Source organism: Manis javanica, chromosome 9 (genome assembly GCF_040802235.1).
Source record: "Manis javanica isolate MJ-LG chromosome 9, MJ_LKY, whole genome shotgun sequence".
In the NCBI taxonomy this organism is placed as follows: Eukaryota; Metazoa; Chordata; class Mammalia; order Pholidota; family Manidae; genus Manis; species Manis javanica.
The window spans coordinates 60,800,905-60,817,095 of record NC_133164.1 but is presented as its reverse complement, the minus strand read 5'-3'; the positions used below and the strand labels follow the sequence as shown (position 1 = coordinate 60,817,095).

The window sequence follows — 16,191 nt, the reverse complement described above, 5'->3', positions numbered from 1 at the left end:
TGGCTTGGTTGGCTTCACCCAAGAGCTGTAGTTCAGCCATGTTCCACTTTTTCCTACCAGACTTACTAATAATACAAAAGTAATCAAGTAACAGGTATAATAACAAAAGGTAGACTGTTATTAAGTTGGTAATAGATATATTTCTGCAAATCTGGCCATCTTAAAGTCTTCTCAATTACCGAAGAGGAAAAGTGAGCATTTGGAATAACTGAAATCATAGGCTTCCACTAGTCCAGTTAAGAAATGAAGTTTACTTTAATGTCTTCATCAACTACCCAAAGAGCCCCCATCCAAGGCTATGCATGAAGCCCACACACCTCCAAGTGGTCACATATAAATATCAGCCTAGAAGAAAATGCAGCCTCTTTCATGAAGTTCCTGACCAGAAAATACTGAGATGGGGACATGAGACAGAGCATCAGTTACAAAATATTTGGCTTTTCTTCCCTCCAGAAGACCTGAACCTTCTTTACCTGGAAGGTTCTAAACATCTGAAATTGAATTTGATGGCAGTCTCTCACCCTGAGTTGGCTTCTCCGACTATATTCCTTCCACCAAAACACTATTACACTCCTTCCCCATCTGACAGAAGATGAATTCCAGTCCAGTGTTTGTTTGCTTATAACACATGTTCTGTTAACCTCTTCTTGTCACCTCTCACTTTAGCCCAGGGTACTCCTCCTAAGACTTCCAAGAACAAATTGAGAAAACTTCACAGGAGTATCACTGTGAAGCAAACCTTTTGAAGCAACAATTCCTTCCCCAATGAAAGTGGCCCTTCCTGCATCCTGTAACAAGCAGCCGTACCACAAGGAGCAGCTCTATCCATACAGAGGGAGCACATAGGCACCCCAAACTTCATCAGGGATTTGCAACTCTAATTTGTGCTACTTTGTACCCTCTGCGCTCGTACTATTAGAATAGGAAAATGCGAGACCACCAACTAGAACTCTTACCACTGGTACTGGTTAAAAGTTCCCCGTTCTATGATGGTCCATGTAAAAATGATCACTTCTCAATGAACAATGGTTCAAATAAGCTATCCCCAAATACCACAGGTCAGTTGCCAAAATTTAGTAGCTCTAATTTAACTAAAAAATGATGAACTCTGTACTTTAGGAAACATCAACAAGAAACATAGAAATCATAAGACAATTCTAAGCACTTTAACTTTGTCCCTATTGATGGTTCCCTTCTCTGCTTTCCTCCTGGGGTTTCTTGCTCTGTGTGCATAGAAGCACAATAAAAGATTTAGAAAGTCTCTTGACAAGGGGTGAAGGATCCCTAAATTTTCTAAGGCAAACACAAAAAATGAGTAAAAAGGCTGAAGGGTTCTCAGAGTTTCCTTCTGTTCCAAGCCTGGTCCTCTGCATTTGAATCACCAAACAGAACCAGGAGCTGAGAGAATTCACAGCTAACTTGCAGCAACTGCAGAATGACACCAGGATGAGAAGGTAGCCAGACAGAGGAGGTGGTGGGGGCTGACTTCTTCTGATACTTGAAATCCATCAAGAAACCTGTAACTCTAAACCTGTTTCACTATCCTCTCAACTGTTAAAACTCTGGCCTAGACTAAAGGATGAATCCTGTGTATTCTTCACCCACATTAGCAATGATTAATTAATTAATCATTGTTCTAATTCTAAGCAACACTGGCATGTGAATGGCATCAGGCAGCCTTGACTACCCAAAATGATCATCTACAGTTTTAGGAGAACACATTTTCTCAGACACTAATGAGGATTAAGTCCAGGCCTTCGTTTCATTGACCACCAGAGACAGCAATGGGCATGGAAGTGGCATGACTTACTGGTAATCCCCACATGCAGAGGGCTGTGGATGGAGATGGCAGAAATGGAACTGCTTTAAGGGGCTGTGCTCAACTTTATGTGCTTTTATATGGGGCCCCTGGAAGTACTGGCAGTTACAGGGAAATGGAAACTCTCTTTGAATTTAGTGGTTCTCAGCTTTTGACTGCTCTCTGGAGGGAAGACAAGACACATTTCAGAAAGATAGCCTTCATGCATACCTATGGTCACAGGGCAGTTCTTACCCTCAAGCAGCCCTGGGCACAGGAGACTGCCCAGGTGAAGGGCCCACTGGATCTCATCACAGCAGGTCTGCAAGGGACCTCAGACAAGGAGTCAACTGAAGGCTTCCTGGTTACCTGTCCAAGCACAAAATCAGGAGCATGCCCTTTAAATGCATCTAGAGCTGTGCCGATCAGTGGCATTTCTGCACTCATTAAGTATCCAATTAAGGAAAAAAACAGCAAAATAAAAAAAAACAGACAAAGACGGTGCTGGGCCAAGGCCATGCCACACCCCTGCTGTTGGAGCCCTGCCTTTCTTCTCAGCCTCTAGGCAGGGAGGGGCCTGGCAGAGCCCTGAGGGTTACTGTGCACTCTCCCATTCTCACCTGGCCTCTCTGGCTGCAGCAACAACCAGGCCCCATGTGTCTGGGCTCCTGCTTGATGGCAGTCTAGGCAAAAAGCTGCAGGAGAAGGTCCCTATGTCCTGGGCCATAGTAGTAGTGCTTTGAGAAGACCCACTGCCTGCTGCAGAGCTGACACACACGCACACAGCCACACTTTCTACTTCCGGTTGCTCGGGCCCTCCTGGATAGTCGGTCAAATATTGGTAATTCTTTGTTGTACAATACAAAGTATTATGAGGGCCAGTTTGCTGAGAAAACTAAAATGTTATCTTCTATCACAGCCTTTTATCTTTGCTTCAGTTAGACTGAGAATGTCCTTCGAGGGCCTAAAGATTTTTTGAAAAGAAGAAAAACCGCCTGCAAAATAAAATAGAACCCCCCCATCAAAACATTTCTTAAACCCAGCTTAAGATGGAGACCAGCCATCTTGCCTTACTTATGCATAACAAAGAAAGCAGATATATGAAAATATATAGTACCTTATTCTTTCAGGGGAAATTTAATACAACTCAACCAAATTGTTGGTACAATTATTAGTTAATATCAAAAGAGAAATTAAAACTAAAAATAATGTGAGTCATTAGCACAACAGATTTTTTTAGGATATTTCTTCCTCAAAAGAAATAAGTGAGATTCCTTTTAAAATAAAGTAAATATAAGTAGAGTCCAACTTATGAATTACATTGGTTCCCCAAATTCAATTATAATTGACTTTTCCTGCAACTGATAGCATTTTTTTCTACGGAAACAGGAGTACAATGATTTATTCCCCTGAGAGCTCAGTTCTATTACTGGTTAGTATTTCAGTCCTGGGTCTGAGTCCCTGCCTGTAGGAGGACAAGGTGGCCAGGGGCAGGCAGGGGCTGGGAAAGAAGTTTCTCGGGCTGAGCAACATGAAGAACAGATAGTAGTGGGAAGGAGAAGGGAAAAGGACACTTCTCAGGTTTCTACTAGGTACCAGGCTTTTTAAATCTAAGACAACATCTAAGATAAGCATCTCAAGACAATATAGCCCCTAACATTCAATTGTTGTCACAACTTCTTCTGTCTTAATAATTTTTTTTCAAATTATGCATTTGCTCCTGTTAAGCCACTGAAATCAATTCATTCATAAAGTGTTTATGTACTAAATGCCCATGAAGGGAATTTGATTGAGTAGAGGGTGCAAGATGAGTGGAGCTAACATCTGACCTAGGTACACATCAAGGTGGCCTTTCCATGTGCCCTTTCACAGCAATCATGCCAACTAGTAGCTTATGCTAATTCGATAGAAGAGGTTAGACAGCTGTAAATCTAAGTAACTTGACTAAGGTAAGAGGCAGTTAGACCTGGAAACCAGACCCAACCGGCCTCCAAACATGCTCTTTTACAACCTGTGAACCCTGGATCATAATTAAGTCACATGTCCTGATGTTGCAGGAACTTTTCTGGCTTTAGTTCCTCCCTGCCTCTCCATCGTTAGCAAGAATGAGGCATTGCCTAGCCTCTCTTGCAGCCAGGGGTGACCAGTTGTTGTCTGGCCATGAGACATTCATGTCTAAAGGTGTTGTGGGGGACTTCTAGGGAGGGCCTTTAAAGGAAGGAAATGTGTACTATTTTGGACTTCTTACTCTTCCTCCATGGTGGATGTCATGGGTGGAGTTCCAGCAGCCATCCCAGACCACAAAGCAACCTCAAAGTTTGCTAAGTGCTGGGAGGGTGGAGTCAAAAGAGAGAAAGACCCTGGGTCCCCCTGGAGTTAAGTGAAGCTACTCTACCTGCCCCAAAACTGCTTTTTTCCAGAATTACTTTTAATGTGAGGGGAAAAAGCATTTGTGGTTTTAAGGCACTACTGTCAGATATCTGTTACTCACAATTCCTAATACCTACACCCAGTACAATAGCAAATCCACAGCATTGTAAGTTTATTAAAAATGTACATTATTTTCAACAAACCAAGGTATTTTCAAGCTAGAGTTTAAAAGCAGTAGTTATAATTGTGTTATTCTCATTTTAAAATATGCAAATATTCTAATATTTTTGGCAAAAAAGTTCTCATACTTCCATTTTAAAGAGAGAACTTTCTGTATTCTACTAGCATAACAATTATGACCAGTAAGATTAATAGAATAGAAACTAGCAAAGGAAGTTCATTTGCATTTAGAAAAAAGAAAAAAGGAGCCAAGACAAAAAAACACTTGGTCTAGTGCTAATGACAGTCCAAATCTTCAGAGAATTTCAATGCTGTGAAAAATGTTTTCAAAAGCTGTAAACAGTTTGAGTTTTTATTTTTATCTAGGCAGTTGTCTCTTTGGCAAAAGCGTAAGTTGCTCATGACTGTTTCAATGACAAATGAAGACAGTGTTTCTATGAGCAGGCACGATGAGGACAGCCAAGTGTACTGTTCTGCTGCTGAGTAACTAAGAAGCAAAATTAGCCATAAGAGTGCCTTGGCCAAAAAACCCTCCCCACCCCAGAAAAGGCCTCACCTTCAGTCCATCTCCCCCAGGAATTTCAAGCAATCCAGACATCTCTGAATTAGGAATACATGAGGTACACACTTTTCTTCCTTAAGTGTATTCATCTCAGCCACATCAGTGCGGGCTTACTGAACCTACAAAAGTGAACAGTGCACTGAAAACAGTGAGATTGGATGATGGGGGAAATGGTTAATACCAAACAAAAACAGCACAGGGTGAGGAGAAAATCAGCGAATCCCAAACAGGACAGCTCTGAGAGGCATTAGCAGCATTCCTTCCCTCTTGGGACCGGACCAGGTTTGGGCTCTCCCACGTTAGCAGTGTGACTCTGGGCAAGATACTTAAACCTGCCAGGCTTTAGTGTTCTCATCCATTCAGTGGGTACAGTTACGCTCTTCAGAGGGATGCTGAACTGATTAAATTCCCAACACAGTAACCAGCACACAATAGATGTTCAATAAATCCAAGCTTCTTTCTATTTTCTATGACACTTTTAATATCCTTTTGGATGAATGTTTATAAGCAAAACAAACAAAAATATTTTCAAACCTTCCTTCCTTTGGGCAGGGGGGACTCATGTGTCATGGATAGTACAGTCATAAAACTACAGTAAAACAACTCTGTTAATTATTTCCACTGGGCCAAGACATACCTGTAGTGATTTAATATATCATAAGCATGCCAAGGTCAGTGTTCTATTGAAAACAGAAGAAATCTCAAGAATATCAAGCAGAAGAGTTGGGTTTCATGCCAGTATTCTGCAGACCCTCAAGAGAAGGGAGAAAGCAGCCAGGGAACAAGGGCCTTGTTCAAGGACCTTCAACTATGATCTCTTCTTCACTGATTGAGACCCTTCAGCCTCATCAACTAATAGGACTGTTAGAACCCCACATCTTAGACACCTGCCCTGCCTGCCAGATGCCATAGCCTCGATGGGCCCTGACTCAGCTTGCTGTTGGAGACGGCTTGCTCTGTTCCCTTCCACTGCTGGAGCTTCTCCCCATACAGAGGCCTGTCAGAGGGGCTGCTGGAATCACATGACACACTCTCTTCGGCCATGGCTTTGGTCCCACCCTTAGGTATCCCTGCCTACCCCTCTATTATAGACAACTGTTAAACCTAAAAGACAATGCATAATTTTTACAAAAACCCTAGGAAACATAACTACCTGGGAACACTATGTTTTATGGGGAGCTATAGTCATAAAAAGCCTTTTTCTTTGGTGCTATGATTTCTTTTACATCACTGCTTTGAGTTCAAATCATGACATAATGAGATTTAATTGCCTTTACTTTTCAGACGAGGGCTGAACTGATTAAATTCCCAGCACAGTAACCAGCACACAATAGATGTTCAATAAATCCAAGCTTCTTTCTACTTTCTATGAGACTTTTAATATCCTTTTGGATGAATACAGGGTGAAGTACTCTATGTTCCAAAATAGCAACGTAAGCATAACTGACATACATAGAGAGACTTGCACAGTAAATCCCTACTGATTGAGCCTTACTTTTATGGTCTCTTTTTTTTTGGTGTGTTTAGTAGGGGGGAGTGTGGACAGAGGCACAGAAAGCAAGGATTCTTCAGAGAAGTGAGGAGATTCAAACCTAAGTTGTATCAAGTCTAAAGAATAATATACACCTGGACACTTTAATGACCTACAAGATAGAGGAAATAAGTAAGGGAGGACTGGAGGGCCCACACTGTAAGGGAAAAAAGTGGGTTTCCAGGCAAACTGCCAAGTTAAGAGAAGCAGGAGATGAGAGGGAAGAGACAGCAGCAGCAGAACAAGGTCACCGGGGCTCCTCAGTGTCCCTTACCTACTGTGATTTAGATTCCACAAAGGTTTGGGGTTTTAGTTTTTGGGTTTGGGGACTTTTTGTTGTTGTTTTTGAAGATAACAGGAACATATAAATGAACTGTTTATATTCTCAAAAACACAAAAACCAAGGAGAGCAGGTGAGGCAAAGGATCTCAGCACACTGGTCATTCAGGTCTTAACAGACAGAGACAGACAAGCAACCCCAACCTTCAGGGTCTGTCCCACTCAGCAGATGTGGGCAGCATGCTGCTGGCTCTGGTTTACACATGGGGAAGGAAACTGCCAGAGATGTATGATTTACCTTCAGACAAAACAACTTAAGTTTGCTTCTAATGAAGATTACTTAATAACAGCCATTTTTCAATCCAGAATACTGCTCCATTTAGGAAGAAGAAAAGGAAAATAAAATTTCCATAACCACCAACAAAAAGCATAAAAAGGGGAGGGAACTGGAACTTTGAAATGATCCAGATATGTCCTGGCTATGGGGGGTTAAACTATGGTGGCTCAGAGAATCATTGAGGGGTCTTGAAAGGCCATCTGTTTAACAATCCTTGAGAAAAGGGGTCTGTCTTGTGGCTTTTCTATCTCCTATGGGGCCAGGCATTTGACAGACACTTAAAGTATTTATTGATGCATGAAAACTATGGATACCTCTGTTTATCAGCACTAGTAGCTATGACCATCTATTCCTCTTGACCTGCTAATGTTGACTGTCACAGCACCCTATAAGGAAGCTCTGTACCCTATATTTCTTTTGTTGAGTTGAAAGGAATAATATGGAAAAGACACAGAATATGTCCATCTCTCTATAGACTTACCTATCCCTAAGTGAGGAATAGCTAGCTTCGTTTCATTATCTTCCTTATGCCACTATAACTAAAAAATCATTTTTGTGTGGACAGATTTTGGAAGTCAGGCCACTCAATATTCACCCACCAACTCTATTTAGATGGCCTCTGGTGAGCCATCCAGAACCCATCCCCTCTTCCTATTCGCATCCAGAGGTATAGCCAGAAAGGTTTTCATCTTGGGTGCTTGTAGGCACCTCTGTAATTCTTCCACCCATCCAAAATTAAGCTGGATTTAATTATCATCCTAAAAAGCACTACATGGATTTTGATTTAAAGATTAAGTAGGTATTGCAAACACATTCATATTACCAAAAACAAATCATCAGGTATCCCTAAAACAAAGATGTCAGTCATCCCAATGATAAAAGTATGTTTTACTAAAAAAAGCATGTCTTTACTGACAAGAAATAGTAAATCTTCAAGTACACCCATGGTAAACCATCAGTTCAGTCCCAAATAGTCAGAAATGGGATATGGGGTTAAGTTTCTTCTTCGTCTAACAAAGAACTGTACTAGTTACACTAGATGAAGCAAAACAGTCTCAATATAGAGGGTAACAGTTGGTTCAAGTTTTACCTTCCTTTCTCAGTCTGATCTATTTTAAGTCTGCAGCAGAGGAAACTTGGCAGCTGAATGTTTCCAAAAGTTAGCATGCCACTTCCCTACCTCAGATCACATATGAGGGCGCAGTCTGGGAAGAACAGAGATTCCTGGGGGGCGGGCAGGGGGGCAGGCACCAGCTTGGAGCTCATATGTCTTGTGAGTTCATTAATGTCCTATCAATAGCCTTTACTGAATTTTTTACTGAAATTCATTGAAAATAAATTTGAAAAACAAAGGACCTAGTTAAGAAAAATAGGGCAGGCTCAGATTCAGCTGATTTAGGTTGGCAGAGCTGGCAGAGTCACAAGGTCTCAAGGTAGCCAAACTGCATCCTAGGAGTCAAGGACGATGACGTCCATGACAATCCCTCTACCAATACAGTGTAGTGTCATTTACTCTCATTTCATCTCATTACATCTCATAGATGTACATTTACAGCAATATACATCTACCTGTAAAGTAGGATGACTGTCACCTTTTCAGATGAAGAAACGGAAGCTTTGAGACATTAAACAGCTTGCCAAAGATCACACAATTTAGACCCTGAACCTACTTCTCAATCACTCTGCAATCCCAGGGGTGAGGGAGGTCTCTGATGCCAAATGGTTGAGTAAAATTAAAGAGCTCTATAATCCTTATCAGGTATTTTGGACTTCAAACCTTTTCTTTCTTACTATTACTCATTGTTCTATGCCTTTGGCTTTTAAGTTTTCTCTAGGATAAATAAAACAATGATTATTTATAATTGCCAGAGCATTTGACAATCAGGAAAACTTTAAGGGTCAGCTGTTTCAAAATTAATTTCATATGCAACACATGTCCTCCTCATGTTGGACCACATAAGTAAAACCAATGTACATTTTAATGCTTGATATCTCATAAGGTCTAGGAAACATTCATATAGATCCTACATCAAATAAAGGCCGTGTCTGTGAATGAGCATCATCGCACCCTTGACTTCTCTGAACATGTCTCTTGAGCTGTGACCAGAACGCCACCCATGGTGATGAAGCGCTCTAGAACAGATGGCTCCTCTGCTCGAGTAGCTCCGCTGCAGTTTGATCACATGGCAGAAACCATTCGTTTTCTTATATACTCCTCTTCTTGAAAAATCTCTTAATTATCGCATTACTCCAATATAAAAATGGTGCTCAAAAATTTAATGTTAAGTACAAAATTTTAATGAGTTATAAAGTATACATCTATTTCTCATTAAGAAATATTCAAAATTCCATTTTCTAAAAGCTGGGACTAACTGGGTGATATACCAAGAAAGGGGAAAAGGACAACAGGATGTAACAGAAGCTAACTTAAAAGGGGGGGGGGGCAAACAAAATTAATTATCTACATATTGTCCCCCTGTTTATTTCAGGTAAAAAAAAAAATCTTAAAATCTTTGAATTTCAATCACAGAACCTGAGGAACAGGCATAGCATAGGGCCCCTAATGACTTCTTGGGATATTCCCTGGGGAATAGGATCTGGAAACTGGGAAGTTTTAAATATCACTAAGGCCATATGACACAATCATAAGCCATTTACAAGTGAGAAAACAGAATCCCATCTCTTAGGAGACTTCGCTATCACACCGGTTGCTTGTGAAAAACTCAGGCCTAGGCTCCTTGTTTTCCTTTATTCCACATAGACCTCAAGCTTCTTTATTAAGAGAGATACAGTTATGGGTACTGACTAGGTCACAGTTCATTTGCAGATTCTTCTATGGGTAATTTCAACCACAGCTCTGCATTCTAGTTTCTACGTTCTTATCAACCCACCAACAAGAGCTTCTGTTTCTTGAACATTTGATGTTGAAATCAGGGTCTTCTTTAATTATAATTTTCAACATAAAAGGTTAATATCAAAATAGGAAGCTTGATCTCATTAAGATCCTTTCACAGACAAGCTAAGAAGAACTCTGATACCTCATCTTGTGGGAGAAGATTAAATTAAAAAAATCACAGATGAGGAGAAAAATTATTCTCAAAATCTTGCCTTTTTAAGTAAGTCAGTCAGAATTCCATTGGTCTTATGAAATGCAAGTCCTTAAGGGGCCCTTTGGAAGGGCATTCAGCCCCACTTCTTCCCACTGGCACAGAGACTCTGTACTTAAGACGCAGAGCTCTTCTAGGCCTTGCCTAAGACAGTAGTCACAGCCTGGAAGGAAGAACTCAGAATGCCCTTGGGTTCTGAGACTGTGCCAAGTTACCTGTGCTTCCCAACATCTACTTAGAAGCCATAGAGAAAAAGTCAGCAGCCAGACACTTAGTCACTTGGGCTGTCACACGTTTTCCTTACGTATAGTAGTTCTGGAGAAGTAGCTGGCTCACGCTGACAGATGCAAAGGTAAAGAGACATTCTTATGATCACCTCACCTACTGAGGGCTTCAATTCCCTGAAAATAATTTCCTGGTTCCTCTGTTTGCTTTTAACAACATACAAAGAAAAAAATAAAAGAAAAACAGGAACTGAGGAGTTCTACTTTTTCTTTAACAGTTAACCTAAAGCTGAAAAGTACCCCTATACTCAAAAACTATCAGATCAAAAGACTGCAATGGGGACTCCTTATTGCTGCACCTCAACACCAAGCCTGGTCCATAATAAAATGGCAGACTGGGCATTTCACAGATAGAAGACAGGAAGGAACCTGCTGGTTAGAAAGCATTAAGTCACTGTCCAAATGCATGCAGTGATCTCATAAATCACACAATCTTTGAGGTAGAAGACGCCTCACAGATCTCTAAACAACTCCTGTGATGGGGAAGTTGAGGCCAGGAGAAGGGAAGTGATTTAATCAAGGTCATTGGAAAAGCAATTTGCAGAGCTGTTACCAGAACTGTTTCCTAACTGTAAAGCAGTGTGATATTGGTCTCTAAACTTTGAGGGAAAAACTGATTATATGTACATACACACACACACACACATATACACATATACAAATATATGTATATAGAAATATAAACATACATATATATTTACACATTCCAATTCTAGACAAATAGAGACTAATTCTGATACATTTTTTAGTGGATTGAACTTGATATGTAATTAATGTATTATAAAAACAACTTGGCTTAAATATCTAGACATTTTCTATCAATGCTATTTCAAGGTAAGTATCATTTATTCCAGGTCTCTGCCATTCATTCATTTATTCATTGGCCAGGGGGGTGAGTCACAGAAGGAGCTAGTAATATTTCAAGGACCCTGTGATGCAACAGTCAGGCAGATGTTGTTCTAATCACCTACTAGGTACTGAAGTACCCCTTGGTTATTAATTAGTCAACAATTATTTAGAAAAGGAAAAATGGAAGTAGGGATTCTCTTTTTCCTTAGAAAGACCTTTACAGCCACTGAAGATTGGTGATTCACAATCTGGATTAATTACTTTTATCTACAACATAGTCTCACCTTGGTCCTGCAGATCGTGGTTGCTACTGCATTCTGGAGTAGTAGTAGTGATGACATGTCCAGTGATAGTGACTTTTAAGTTCCTGAAAATTGGCAAGACATTCCTTATAAGAAAGCTATCAACTAGGCAGTTGATGTGCTTCATTATACCATGATTGCCCAAGCATGTGAGATGGCCCATTAGTGACTTTCTCTTGTGGCATGGTAGGGATGGGGTGAGTTACTCTTGTGAGAATTAGAAATACACATTTATTACGTAAGTTAAATGACCTTGTAATGTTTGTCCTAATTACACCTGTTAATAGAAAGCAACACTGGCATAAATATTCTGGGAATTTATGTATGACACTATTAATATATTTTTCTTAGTTAAAATGTATTTAACTAACATCAAAATTATTTTACATTTCTGAACAAACACTAACTGATATGAAAGAAACATATAAAGTCCTTGTGGGAATCTTTTGGCTTCTCATCTTGCTAGAAATATAAATTTGATACCCATATGCCCACAAGTGCTGTCCATTTATTCAGGTTTTGCCTACATAGATTATAGCTTTTCTTTTATTGCTGCTTTAATGCTTTATGGGTAAGCTGGGTTGGCAGTGGCCTAAATGTTGGGTCCAGAACAATGCCTTCCATGACTACACCTCTCCACATTGCCTTGACAACCTGCCCCTGCTGGTCAGAGAAGTCTAGTGTGAGTGGATGAACTAAGGCCAGCACAGGGACCTCTGTGTGCCTGCCCCATTGCCAGGGCTAGTCTCAAATGGATGGATGTCTTCCCACTTCAAGTCTTTCCATTCTTGTTTTCTTCTGCCAGAGTGACACCTACTGGATGTGTGTATGAGTGCAGCCCATTCCTGTGCTAAGTCTCACTCAACACCCTCCCTCGGTCTATTTTTGCGCAAGGGTAAGAATTTCAACCAGCTTGGATAAAAGCACAAGTTGTATAACGTGAAGATAAATTTGGCAATAGTTGCTTAGTAACTGACAACAGTGCAATCAATAGTCTATTTCCCAGAGCACCCTACTCCAATACCTTTTAAAGAGACAGTTTGAAAAAAGACAAGTGTATTTTAACATGTGAAACTTCCTTTTATCTTCAAAAAATGATTACATTTTGTTTCTGTTCAAAAACTGTTTTCTAAATCAAATTCAAAGTGGGAATAATGGGACTTGTTATCAAGAATTTGGGTATACTGGTGTCTGATAGCTGGGTGCTATTCAGTGAAAGTGATGATGATGATCATGATGTTAAAAATGATGGCTAACAGTTATACAGTGATTATTACATGCCATATGCTAACATAGATGCCATTCCTGACCTCATTTCTTAACTTCCTGTCTGCCTATAAAACATTTTGTCTAAAGGAAACTACCTTCCGGTACCAGTTTTGAGAAGGTCAAGTTTAGATTTGGATTTTTTCCAAAGTATAGGCATAAGTCTAGTATTTGCTTATTATTTTATTAAGCTTGATGAATGGTCTGGAATGGCCACGTTTCATGATAATAGATTGATAATATCTATATTTTATAAGGCATGAATCACTCTTTAAAGGGTGGTTCCCTTTAGACAAGGGACAAAAGGGTAACTTTACAGGGAAAAACCTGACAAATGCTACCTCAGCCAGGTTATCACGGCCAGCATCAACAGTTGTAAGTCACGTTGACAGTGTGTACCCTTGATCTGATCTGATGTGCAAAGACTAGGAGGTAATCAGCTACCACCAATCCCCTCCCCTGTTTTGGAATTTTCCCAATATATTTCAACTTTTCCCACTGTTATGTTTTTCTTTACTGGCTGAAATTCCTTTTACTCAAATGCATTCCCTACCTTTGGAAACCTACCCATATTTAAGAGACATGAAGCTGCCTTGCTATCTCAGTCAGAAGTCTTACTTTCTGCTTTGTCTACATGGCTATCTGATCGAGGCTCATTAGTCAGTCCTCTTTTTGAAGAAGCCCATCTGGGTTCCGGGAGAGCCAAGTGCCATGCCTCACTCTTCCCTAGTGCATCCACTTTAGTCCTGTCCTATATATTTCACATGATTAAAGAGACACATATACTGCCCATAATCATGTGTCTTCATTGGATTGTAAGGTCACTGACAGCAGAGTTTACATGTAATTTCTGCCAACTCCAACTTGCTCATTCTACTGAGGCCCTATGGCCCCCTGATAACATGCAGAAATGACAATGACCTATCATGTGGAGGTTAGCTTTGCTCACTAAAAATGTTCCCTGATCACCTGGAAACAATAAAAATCTAAGAAATTCAAACTGACAATAAATTGCTCATATTTATATGTGTCAAGTTTTCAGACATAATGATTCTAGAAAAAGCATCACTAATGCTAAAGGAGATAGATTTTATTTACCCAACTTATAAGCATGCAAAGTATGTGCCTAGTCAGTGACTGATGAGATAGGGCAGGGATGCATTCCAAAACTACCATTTGCCTTATGCTGGATGATCAATAAATCTAATGCTTAACATAGACTCACATTCGGTCTACAATAATGAAGCCACAAAGAAGACACTGGTGAAGCTGTTAAAACAGAACGAAGAGAATAATTCATGTACAAAAAACTACTTACCTACCTTCCTAGAAAATAATACACCTCACAAAAAGATCTAAATAATAATCTAACCCCCAATTTTACTCCATCTATAGGCTAATTCAATTATGTACTCCATACTTATTTCAATGTTTATTTCTGTGTCTTTGTCTAATCACAACCAGTTGCTCTGAGGCACACCTGTCTCATTAGGACAGATCATGTAATTGTTCAACTCAGAAACCAGCTGATTTGCACTTCTTTGTACCCTAAGGTAACAGTTGCTATATATCTCATAGAAATACACAACAAAACTTAGATACTTATAGTTTGCTGTCTTCTAGACCACTTCAAATCAAAATAGTAACCCAAAAATCAGTAAGTTATCTAGTATTACATTCCATGGGTAAGAGAACATCAACACATTTCATCAGAAGCCATCTATGTGAATAATTTCTAAAAACAGAACAAGAAGAAAAATATATGTGGAGATGGATGGAGAAGGAAAGCTGTGACTGACTCTATTGCTGTCTTACTGCAATTGTATCTAAAATTTGTATCCCAAACTAATTCAGAAAGATAGTGTTCAAGTAACATGACTCTACTATATGTTTTTCTATCCTCTTACGGATTAGAATTAGAAGAAAAGTTTACCAAAGTCCATAGATTATTTATATTTCCTTACTTTTTTTTTACAGAATGCCTTTTTGCTGCTCTAGGATCCCATCCAGGATACCGTATTACATTTATCCATCATGACCACTTAGGTTACACTTTACTATGATGGTTTCTCAGGCTTTCCTTGTTTTTAATGACCTTGACAGTTTTAAGAAGTACCATCAGGTAGTTTGTAGAATTACCCTTGACTGGGATTTGTCTGACTTTCTCCCTCATGAATAAAGTTATGGATTTGGGGGAGGAAAAACCACAAAGGCAGAGTGTCATGTTTGTCACATCAGATCAAGAATATATACTATTGACGTGACTCATTACTACTGATGTTAACACTGGTCACCCAGCTGTGGCAGTGTCTGGATTCTCTACTGTTAAGTTACTCTTTTTCTCCTTTTTTATACTGTACATTTAGAAGGAGTCACTCACTCTGCACAGCCCACACCTCATCCTTGGGGGTGGAATATTTACATGAATTACCGGTTAACTTTTGAAAATATGCATAAGGGGAAATTACTCACTAAAGTATTATTTTTAATGATCAACGCACTAAAACTCTGTTATAATGTTCCTGAATATTAGTTTTCCCTAAAGTATGTAATAATATTAAAGGACAATAGTTCATTGTAGCAAAAAAATTTAGTAGATCTATTTGAAAATATCTTTGGACTCTGAGTTGTTGGTGTCTAGACATTCATGTGTAGATTTGGTTTCTACACATTAACCTTTCCAGTTTAGACCTGACCATATAAAGGTGAAATATTAATGGAAAAGCCATATCTAAAGCCATATTTTTTAATTAAATGCTTGAAGTGGAACTACCAAAATACACATTTCTTTTATGTAACATTTTTGGCCTTCCTGACTTAGAAAAAAAAAGTAACTGGTCTGTTACATTCTCAGTTACTACTAGGGTTACTTTTGGATTTTGGCCATAATTTGGAATATTTCTATATGGGAATTATGTTAGTAGTTCAGACAATTGATGTTGAGCAAACAACTAAACAGAAAACACTTCTAATGCTTGTGTTTGTCTATGAATCACTCATTGATCCATCGGTTCAGTAACCATTTACGTATGGAGTACCTACTGTGTGCCAGGAGTCAGGGAAGAAAGAGGAAAAAAAGGTAACTCTATTACCTGTTCAAGCACAAGACAGACAACAAATGGGATGAGGGGATTATACTTCACTTATGTGACTAGAATAATTAGAAGAAATAAAACATACTTAAGAGTGAAAAATGAGCTAGGTAGAGACACCTCAACAGAGACAGCCTTGGATGGTAAGACCCACTCAGTAACTGGTTGTACAAATGGCAACTTCAGTCAATAAATACCAGTTACACTTACAAATCAGAATAGCATAGCTAACTT

General features: G+C 39.5%; 1 protein-coding gene across 32 annotated transcripts in view; it reads right to left on the bottom strand.

Annotated features, from left to right (window-relative positions):
* The window catches only part of LDLRAD4 (low density lipoprotein receptor class A domain containing 4), a 524,574-nt gene that overhangs the window by 79,499 nt on the left and 428,884 nt on the right, over window positions 1-16,191 (bottom strand). For 2 of the 32 annotated variants that reach the window (XM_037025633.2, XM_017649547.3), the window contains one exon: window positions 11,582-11,664. The exons of 28 other annotated variants lie outside the window; for them this stretch is intronic. The gene's annotated coding sequence lies outside the window, so the exon portion shown is untranslated. Of the gene's footprint in view, window positions 1-2,053; window positions 2,168-4,904; window positions 5,030-11,581; window positions 11,665-16,191 lie in introns of all 32 variants that reach the window. 2 more of the 32 variants (XM_073212702.1, XM_073212701.1) reach the window with 2 other exon arrangements.